Raw genomic sequence first — 10,503 nt, 5'->3', positions numbered from 1 at the left:
CACTTGAATCGATACGCAAGGATATTTCTATTCGATATTTCAAGTGATAACTAAGCCATGTTACGATAGTTATATGAATTAAATTTGACCAATATGTTATAAACATATAAATTAGCTTACATTACTTATGAGCTTTCAAAGTGTGCCATGAAAAACAGTTCAATTTAAGTTTGCTACGCTTGTGAGGAATTTTAAAGTAATTACTTAGCAACTTTATTTATTTTCGTAATTTTGTTGACAACCCTGTTGTATGCTAGTTCACTGAAAGTTCCCAGACTTGTATACATATGCGTTAGACACATCACTAGACCTCAGTTGTGGGAACCTTTAATCATTCAATAGGCAATTTGTTTGGGCCGCTTGGCAGCCTTGAAATGAAATGTTTCACACATTAGGCCGGTCAACTTCTTGCCAGGGAATACCAATTGGAGTCTCCGTCTACTGTATTTAATATCATTTATCTTTCTTACGCCCCCAAAATGCGGTTTGTGGGTGGGTGCAAGAATGGGCGGGGGCCGAGCGTGTTGTTGTGATTTATGATTATCAAAGTATTTGTTACCTTTGTGTCCAAATTATTTGCTCGCCCATAAATCATCTCATCCTCGGACAGCCATCACCACTTTGATTAATTTCCCCCAATCGCCGCCCGCGATTGGCGCCTGCGATTTTCGCCACGCACTTGAAACGCATAGGGACCTCGATTGCGAATCGGCTTGCGGGGTAGTTTGGCACTCGAAGACGGACCGATTCGCTTGATATGCCAGACAGCGCCTTGGCACATAATTCACACAATTGGTCAACAAGTCACCTCCTCCTTCTCCTCACATCACACCAATCAACCTGCCATCAGGGGTTATCCTGGCAGCTCGCCGACTATTTTTCTTATCCTGATAGCAAACACGTCGAGCACCATGACTCATGTACAAAAAAGTACATGCTAAATAATAAGGCAAATTAGTTATAGAATACCAACATTACATGGCGAACGTTTTCAACTAAAATTTGTAGTTTCTGCAGTTGGACCGTTTTAGATTTGTTAAAAAATGTATGTTTTTAATTCGCTTGGAAGTGTTTGCATAATAATATGTTATTTCTATTTTATAATGTTTAATTGTTTAATTGCCTAAACATATCCCTTCACATTTTAATCCCAGTTCTAAATCCATAATCCAATTTCTTTATTCGCTTTGATTAGTGAACAAGCGCAACCCCCTGAAAAATGTTGCCGCCTTATCAATGGGCGAAAATCTTGAGATCTTGCGAGAAAACTTGGCGGCAAATGAATTATTTATTTGGATTTATTTGAGGCCGAGCAAAACAAATGATGCGGACCAAGAACAACAAACGCTGACCCGAAAAAAAACCCGAAAAGTGGAAATCGCACAGAGTGCGGGGCCCTAGCCAAGTGAAAGTGAAAGTGAAAGTGGCATAAATAAATAAAGAGCCGAACACAAAGCATATTAGGCTAAGCTACTTGCGATTTCCGTTACACGTCCGTCCGGGCTATAAAAATGCGGAAGCTGATTAGCCTCCCCCTCCCGGCCACGCCCCCATCGCCGCCCACCGGAAAAGCCGAGGAAAAAATGAACTCGCAAGCAAGTCCAAGGGATGGTCGAGAATTTTATGAGGCACGAAAATTTACAACGCCTCTGGGGTTGTCTTCGAAAACCCAAAAACCCAAGATGGGGACAAAGTTAACAACAAAAAATTGAGAAAAAATGGTGAAATGGTGGCAGGAAAAGCAGGAAGAGCGGGAAAAGCGGGGAAAGCGGGAAGCCCGGGCGAAAAGAAGTGGCCAAGTCTCATTCTCATAATCGAAATTGGTCACAGGTGGCCCCGGGAAGTTGACCAAGGAGAGCTTATTGAAATTAAATGTGCTGGCCGGCAGATAATGCCCGTTTAAGGCTTGTTTAGCTAACTTGAGTTTGATTCGGGTGACCCGTCTCCCCCTCCTCCGTTCCACCTATTTTCGATGTTATTTATGGCGAAGCCAAGATGTCTGGGCAATCGAAGTGACCCCTGACCCCAGACCCCCACATAAATGAAGAAAAATCACCAGAAAAAAAAGTGTCGTGTGTCCCGCTGAACTTCCATCAAGTCGTGGCGTTTCCTTTGGCTGGCTACATTTTTAATCAAATCAAATGACAGACATCATTAATTTTGCTTCAGCCGAATCTCTTAAAAAAGAACGCGTCAGGATGAAAGAGCCAAGCAATTTGGATATAAAATGAAATGCAAAAGACAAAATGTGCTAATTAACGCAATTGTAATTTATTTATGAGTTATCAATGGGACCATTCGATAATAAAGTGTGCCCATAATGCATAGGCACTGGTATTGGTATTGGTGTTGTTAATATTTTCGGAATAGTTCTGCAGGAATCTCAAGTATCACGTGTCCTGCGTAGCTTGCGATCCAGTTGTAGTCCGATCTGCGCCGTGACGCCGCGAAGAACGAGCAGTCTATTGCACTCCTCCTCTTTCTTTGCAATCACTTTGTCCAGCTCCTTCATTTCCCAATCGAGTTGCTGGCGCTGTTCGCTCAAAGATCCCAAATCTCTTCCCATCGCCGAGTCCACTGAGTCCAGCCCCGCTAGGAACCTGTCGACGGCCACACTGTCCTCGGAGTCGGTGGTTATCTCAGACGAAGTCTCTGAGCACGACGAACTCTGCGACTGGGTAGGTGTATGCATCCCATGCGATTCACTGGACCTGGTTGCTTGGTTGCCCGCCAAGAACCTGTCGACGGCCTCACTGTCCTCGGAGTCGGTGGCTACCGAAGACGAAGTCTCTGAGACCGACAAACTCTGCGACTGGGTAGGTGTATGCATCCCATTCGATTCACTGGACGGCTCGGGATCCTCCGCCATCTGGAACTCGTTGGTCTCAGTTGGGTTCCACCTCGCTGCCATATCGGAATAGAGTAGAGCTCTGGATCTGGTTGCTCGGCCAAGTGATGAAATGAAAGTGAGCTAAATACTCAGTCACAAGGAAACCTTATGACAACTGACAGCACAGCCAACTTGATTGACAATTGGAAGCTCATGGAAAAGGGTTGCCAACATCTAGCACTTAAGTACTTATACCATTTGAGCGGCAATCTCGAAACTTGTCTCTCAGTTGGAAGACTGACTCTTCTCTCCATTATAGACAGACTTTCAGAAAGGCGCATAGTAATTCTAAAAAATATATATATGGTCAGAATTGGTTTCTTCAACCTGTTACATGCTCCGCAACGAATCTATGGTATCCCTTTGCTCTACGAGTGACGGGTATAGAACGAAAGCAGTGCTGCGAAGTCATCTATCACGCCAGCTGATCTTTAATTATTTGAACGATTCAATTGACACTTGTAATAGTTTATACCCGCCCCGAACTTGCCTCATTTCGAGCCGGAAACATGTGCGGCTGACAGAATGGGGATGGCAGTGTGGAAAATGTGGAAGCTGTGGAGACTGGGAAAATGTGGAAACGAGGAAACCGGGAAATGAGGAAATGAGGAGTGAAAGCAGCCGAAGCTCAGAGGCTAGTGGGATAGCTGGCTGCTGACGAGCGGACATTGATAAATCACATATGAACGGCCGTTTCGGGTTCGAGTCTGTTTCCTATGCGTTCCACTGCCGATATTTCTTTTCAGCTCATTTTTTGTAATGTTCGATGGCACGGGGAGGTGGGGGGTAAAACCCCGACACTGGAAACAAAACTTTCGCTAATCAAGTCAACGAAATCTGCACGAGATTTCACACAGTACAAAATAAACGACCGCTATGTGATTTGCAGAGAAAATGTTTAGAAAAATTGCAAAGGATCCACATATGCTTATTCATAATACACATGTGCACTACAATACTTTCTATAATATTTATAAGTTATATTAAGTAAATCTTTAAGCAACTCTTTCCTTGATATATTCATAAATGTACAGCTTAACTTTAAATGTGTGCATATTGGTATTGATATTTAATTTTCATTATTTTTAAACCTTATTTTTGAAATTGATAATTATATATATATACTTATTTCGTGTATGTTTAAATATAATTATTTGGAACACTTATGCAATTTGTATTTATTTAATCTAGATAAATTGATATGGTTTTTGTCAGTGGCACTTGCCACGGGTTTTCTGCAGCGACATCAAATTACGAACTCATTATTGTTAGCGACGACAATGGGTGCCCAGGGGTTTTTGTGGATGGGGGCTTTCCTGGCCCCCGGGCCCCCCCTTTTCCGACGCCCCGTTTTTGGTCCTGTTTTGGTGTTTGCATTTGCCGAAAAATACTTGAATAGCTCATACTCATTCGTCGCTCCTGGTGCTCGCGAAAAAGGGAATCCGAGTATTCGTTGACTTGATAGCAGTAACAGGGAGTACACATTTTTCTCTTCCTTTTCTATACCCTCGCAGAGTGAATATTGGTTTCAGTCGGAAGTTCGGAACGCACTAATAAAATACATTTGCAACCAGATCAAGTACATATATATATTCTTGATCAGCCGAGTCGATATGTCCGTCTGTCTATCTGTCCGTTCGGCTGTCCGTTCGGCTGTCCGTTCAGCTGTCCGTCCGTCCGTTACTACGAAAACTAGTTGCTAGTCTAGGTGGTATATAGTATGAGTCGGAACGGCCGGATCAGACCACTATATCATACGGCAGCCATACAAATATTCGAAATAAAAATGAATAAAGAAATGTACGTTATAATTATGGTTTTTTTTTTTAACTATAAAATTATGGGTTTAATTTGAGCCTAATCGTAAGACTAAATCAACTGAATAGAATATAGAAAAGATATCATGGATTCGTTGTTTTTGATCCTAAAGTGATCTTTTCTGTAATATACAATTACTGCAAGGGTACTTACGCTTTGGCGAGCAGAAGCTAGCCTCCCATCTTATTTTTGAATGATTTCGCGCAGTGTAGGCGGAGTGGGGCAGGACACTGAGTAAGGAAAACCCACATCAAACTGACCAAAATGCACGGAATGCCTATGAAAATTGTAAAGCGTTGTTGCATTGTCCGACTGCAGCTGCATCGCCACCCAGTTGTGACCCCGCCCTGACCATTAACCCCTGACCCGCAGCGCTCATTAAATGACACTCACAGGAAAGGAAGCACAGAAATTGCACGCTATAATGCACACACACACACACACATACACACACACACGCACACGCTGAGAAGGGGGCGTGGCGTTGCATAATTTTAGTTTTGCATTGGAGGCGCTAAAAAGCCAGTGAACCCCGCATTTTCCCCACCCTCTTCCGCTGAACAGCATTTCCCCCAGCTTTTCCGTTCTTGCACACATATACACATACACACATACGCTACTTTGGAAAAAAGGAAAAGCCAGGGAACAGTGGAATGGACCTGCGGATGGTCTTTGTTTTCCGCCGCTCCCAGCCACGCCTACTCTGCCCAGAAGTTCGCGCTGTTTTTCGCGGCCGAAAAATGATTTTGGAAAATGCGTAAGCCTGTTCGCGAATAAGGAATCATGTGTAAAATGTTTAATTTAAATGTAGTAATTTTTTGATGTGCCCCCCAACACAAAATTAATGTTTAATCAAGAGATAAAATATATCAAGAGATATATGTAAACTAATATTCAAAAAGTCACCTTAACACCTTTTCAAGATACACATTATATGCATGTCAGTGTATTTCAGCGTCAGCGCAGTTTTCCTCTCATTTCTGTTTAGTTTTGTACGGAAGAGGGAGGGCGGGGGGATCGGCAGTTTTTGGAGCGAGGGAATTTTCGTCTAGCGTATTTCGTTTTTCGTATTTGCGAAAAACCGTGAAAATTACATGCCGCTGACGCAGCGGCGCCGTCACTCATGACCTGCCTTTCGCCCCGTTTTCCTTTTTATTTTCCCCAAAAACCGGGGACCTGGGTTGTGGGGGGTGTGGGGGTTGAGGGTTCGAGGGGTCGAGGGAGCTTTTCCATTTTCCGGGCCCGAAGTTGTGTCGCTAACCGCAACATCGCATGTTGTAGGTGCGCCAATGACGCTGATTTTCTGTTCCGTTCCTGCTCACGCTGCACATTATTAACAGTTCCTGTGACAAAGCTGGAAAAGCGGGCGGAAAAGTGGGTGGGCGGCGAGTGGCGAGTGGCGGGCGATGGGTGGTGGGTTGCAGTGGGTGGCAGTGGGTAGCAGTGGGTGGCCAGGCCACCTGTCATGTTACAGGCGACGCTGTCGCTTCGATGTCCTTTGCCGGCCGTTCGCTGTCCAACAAAATGTTTTGTGGTTCCCGTTCCCGCTTCCCGCTTCCTGTTCCCGTTCCCCCTTCCCGCTCCGCGATTTCCACCGCCCAGCGCGAGTCGCCGCTCTCCCATTTCCCGATCCTAACCGTTACCAAGTTTGTGACGCCGCCGGCTGCTGGTTGTTGTTTATTTTGGCTTCCAGAAAACCCATTCCCTGTGCGCCCGTGTGTCAGTGCAGTCCGTGTGGGCATTCGAGTGAAATCGAGAAAATTGCATGGCAAGTGCTCGAAATTGCACTTTAAATGGCAAGAAACTGGTTCACTGGGTAGTTGGTAGTTGGTAGTAGCTGCTTTCACTTGTGCATTTCTGATGCGAGTGGATTTTGAGAGACGGATTTTTATATGAAATCGAATTTTAATAATTCACTAGACTTCAATTATTGTGCAGTGCACAACACTTGCATTTAAATTTCTCATACACAAAACCATTAATATGAAATCACGACAGCTCAACAATTAAAAACAATTGAAATAATTTTCAGATTCCGATTCGATAAAGACAACTTATCTCATTTCCATTTCCATTTCCAATTCGCATTCGTGGCATTCCAATTTGAAAACTCCTCACTTCTCCCAAACGCTCACGGAATCCCTTAATTGCTTAATCTGTGAAATGCAGCCACTGCAACAATCGAGCAATTTATTAATAATAAGTCGAGCAATTAGCACTGCCAGTGTTTAGATAGCAAGTGCCACAGTGAAATTTGGCGAACATGCTTTCGAATGTGCGCCCACACCGCGAAAAAAGCATTAGTAACTAGTAAGTACGATTATTATGTTAATAAAGTTTAGATATATGTATATAGTTTATGCCTAATCTCGAACTCATTTTACTTAAAGTTAGCTCAATATGGAACTACTTGCAAGAATCAGGAAATATGCAAAGCTTTGGAAAGTACATTTTCTCGCTGTGCATTCAAGTGCTTCGATGTGTCATAATAACCGGAAAATACCCCAAGCAGCGATTTGCAATAAACTGACGTCACATGATGCCATTCCAAAGGGGGTGGTGTCAAATTTATTGCATGTGCTGGTGAATGGAGGTGTGGGTGTGAGTGTGAGTGTCTCTAATGATGGCATAATTAGCACCAAACGGCGAGTCCTGTCGGCCTCAAGGCGGCTGCCATCCCTCTGAAGTGCACACAAGTTTTCGGCGCTTGAGAATGGCACAAAGTCAAATTACTTGGCATTTGAGTGGGGACTGCAGCTTTTCCGGGGGGCTGGCGAATGTTAATTGAAAGCCCACTTATTGCAATGAAAATGTGTGTTCGAGTGTGTGTCCTTACACTGGCGGAAAATGGGGAACGGGAATATCCGGAATTTTTCCACTAAATATACTCGAATAAGGTGTGACACTCTACCAATTGTGCAGAAATGGGAATATAACTAGCCTGCGCTCTATTTGATTGCTGGAACTGAAATATCCCTGTGGCCATGGCGTTATCCTGTGTATTTTCTCGAATGCTGCATATGTACATTACCATACCTCCTTAATTCCGAGTGGACAATTGTGTGCGTGTGCGTGTGTTACCAGGACACTAACACTCACAACGAGTGGCCATAAAATTTTCTATTTAACGCTTGAGCGACAGACGAAAATGGGTGGAAATGGGAAATTCACGCAGAGGAGCAGATGCTTTAATTTCGAACCTGTTCAACCTCAAACACGATATGAAACTTTCGTCCTTTGTTGCCAACAATCTGGTGGAAATGCTCGCAGCGACGCAGGCTAAAAGCCGGCCAATGTCAAATGCTCGTCGTCCTGGACAACAGTTTATTAGGTTGTGTCGTTGGCGTTTCTTAAGATTGCCAACCACTCACCACCACCCATCCCCACCCACATTTGTCGCCATCAAATGCCAGTCATCATTTGAGGCAGAAACGGGTAGCCAGGACAACGTCTTCAGACTTTCTGCTCCTCGAGCCCGGCTCCTTTTAATGTCTGGCCAAATTGGAAGGCAGCCCGGAATTTCCGACTCCGATTCTATATTTCCTTGCCACACACACAGCCATGGGACAGACAGGACTGGGACTGCGAGGCAATTGTGTTCCACTCTACCGAATGAGGGATACCTATCATGCTGATTGATTATAAATCTGAAATACATATTTAAAGACCTTAAATTATTATTACACAAACTAATGTTGCAAGCGTAGGAGACTCATTTCTAATCAGACGTGCTTTAAGAATTACTTGAAATAGGCAACAACTGGGAAGGATTCTTTCTTTACAATATACATGTGATCCCAAGTATATTCTCTGCCTGCTAAATTACCCTTGTGACCAGCGAGTATGCGACAAAAAAGAAACCGAAAATACAGAAATACAGAAATCAGGAGCATTGACCATGAGCCGGATAAAATAAGGATGTCGAGCAGCAGCAGCAGGAGGATGTGTCAGAAAAGGTGACACGAGGCCAGGCAAGGTTGTTTTGATGACGATGACGATGAGGATGAGGATGAGGATGAGGAGTGGAGGGCTGAAGGCGGAAAGTTAAGGCCGTAAGCTACCCCCAAGGACGAGGAGAGGACATCATGGCCTCCGTTTCAGGTTATTCATTTTTAATTTCTTCAGCCGCCTTTTTTGGGACGAAAAGTGTTCACATTTGAGTATGTTAATTTTCGGATTTTAACGACTGGGATCGGGTCAGGATGCCAGGCTGCCAGGATGCGCCTGACGATTTGTCAGTTCCGACTCATAAGGCCGCGTTAATTTTCTGCCATTTGTTCCTGATTCGAGCACGCTAGATAAACCTTTTCTTACTTACACATGATGTCTCCATAATGGGGCTCCCGAGAAACGGGGTTGGCAGACGTCACATATCGCATATGGCCGGGATTAGTCGCACACTTGACAAATGTGCTTGGAGGCCTGGAGAAAAGGTGCGAGACATAGCGAGGCAGAAGAAGAAAAAGAAGTTTTCAATTGAAATTAATAAAATGCAGAATGATGTGAAGCAAACCATTTTTAGATTCGCTCAAGACCGTTTAGTACGCATCAAAATCAGTGTGCCTTAGTTTTGTAAGCCTGTTGATAAAGATAAATAATCTCAATAATCTCAAGTTACCACCAGCGATTACGTTAATCCCCAAAGGCTCGCCAGATAATAAGCCCCTTGTTTTCCTGTTTTCCTGTTTTCCTTTTTTCTTCGACTTAGAAGCCATTCGCTAATTGTTTCCATGCTCCATTAGACAAAGAAAGGCGGGAAAAGCAAAGGAAAACGCTGAGCTACGTTTTTGGATTGCCGCCAAGCTCGTTTGACATGAGCTGGAAATCTGGAAAAGTGGAAAGTGGAAAACTGGACAAACTAATTCATTATTCCCACGACTTAAATAAGCTGGCTGGGCCAAAAATGTAGCCTGTAAAGTTGCAAGTCTCACTCCTTGCCATTTATCCTTCAGACGAGACCCTTTTCTGGGATTTTTCTGTTTGGCTTTTTTCGCTTTCAAGTTTGACCATTTGTTTAAACTTTTATACAGCCAGATTTCTATGTGAGCCAAAGACTCCCCGGCAATAAATTCAATTCTACTTCTCGTCTTCCTATCTGTGTTAACCCCTTCAAGCGACTTGGGCGGGGGGTGAATTAATTTTCTTAAAAGCTTTTCTTGGCGGCGCTGATTATCCAAATCCCCGCTTTGCCTCTCACTCACACGCCGTCTCGCTGTCTCTCTCTCTGCGGCTTCTCGATTTTTTCATACCCTTAAAGAGGCCTTCGAAAATGGGGCCAGTCTGGGGGTGAGAAACATACCTAGTTTCCATTATTCGCAAAGTTAATTACTTGAAAGCGCATGCCTTTAAAAATCAGCTATCAACATTCCTGACCTACAACACCATGTTACAACGCATTGTATCTGTTGTTCTCAAGAATATGTATAGGTTTCATATAAGGAAACTAGGGAAACTAAATAAGCACTTGCAAATGAATACTTTTAGTTGAAATTTTTATTAACGAATCTTTGGCACACTACTCAAGTACCTTATATACAAATCGGTGTGTTAGTGTGTATGTCTGTGGATTCAGTGTGCTGTGGTTTTATGTCCTTGCTTAAATTTATTTTTAATAAATTTTAAAATGTATATTATTATGTCATTCCGTTTTCTTCGTTTCTATGCTTCGTTTTTCTTTCCATGCAAAAAAAAATGTTATTTTCTTAAGAACTATGTTTACGTTTGCAATACTGATTTACGTGGGGGAAGTACAGAGCAATATATATGTTCAATTTACACAGATCTCGTATATATTC

The sequence above is a fragment of the Drosophila teissieri genome, chromosome X (assembly GCF_016746235.2).
Source record: "Drosophila teissieri strain GT53w chromosome X, Prin_Dtei_1.1, whole genome shotgun sequence".
NCBI lineage: Eukaryota > Metazoa > Arthropoda > Insecta > Diptera > Drosophilidae > Drosophila > Drosophila teissieri.
Note: the sequence above shows the minus strand (reverse complement) of the source record.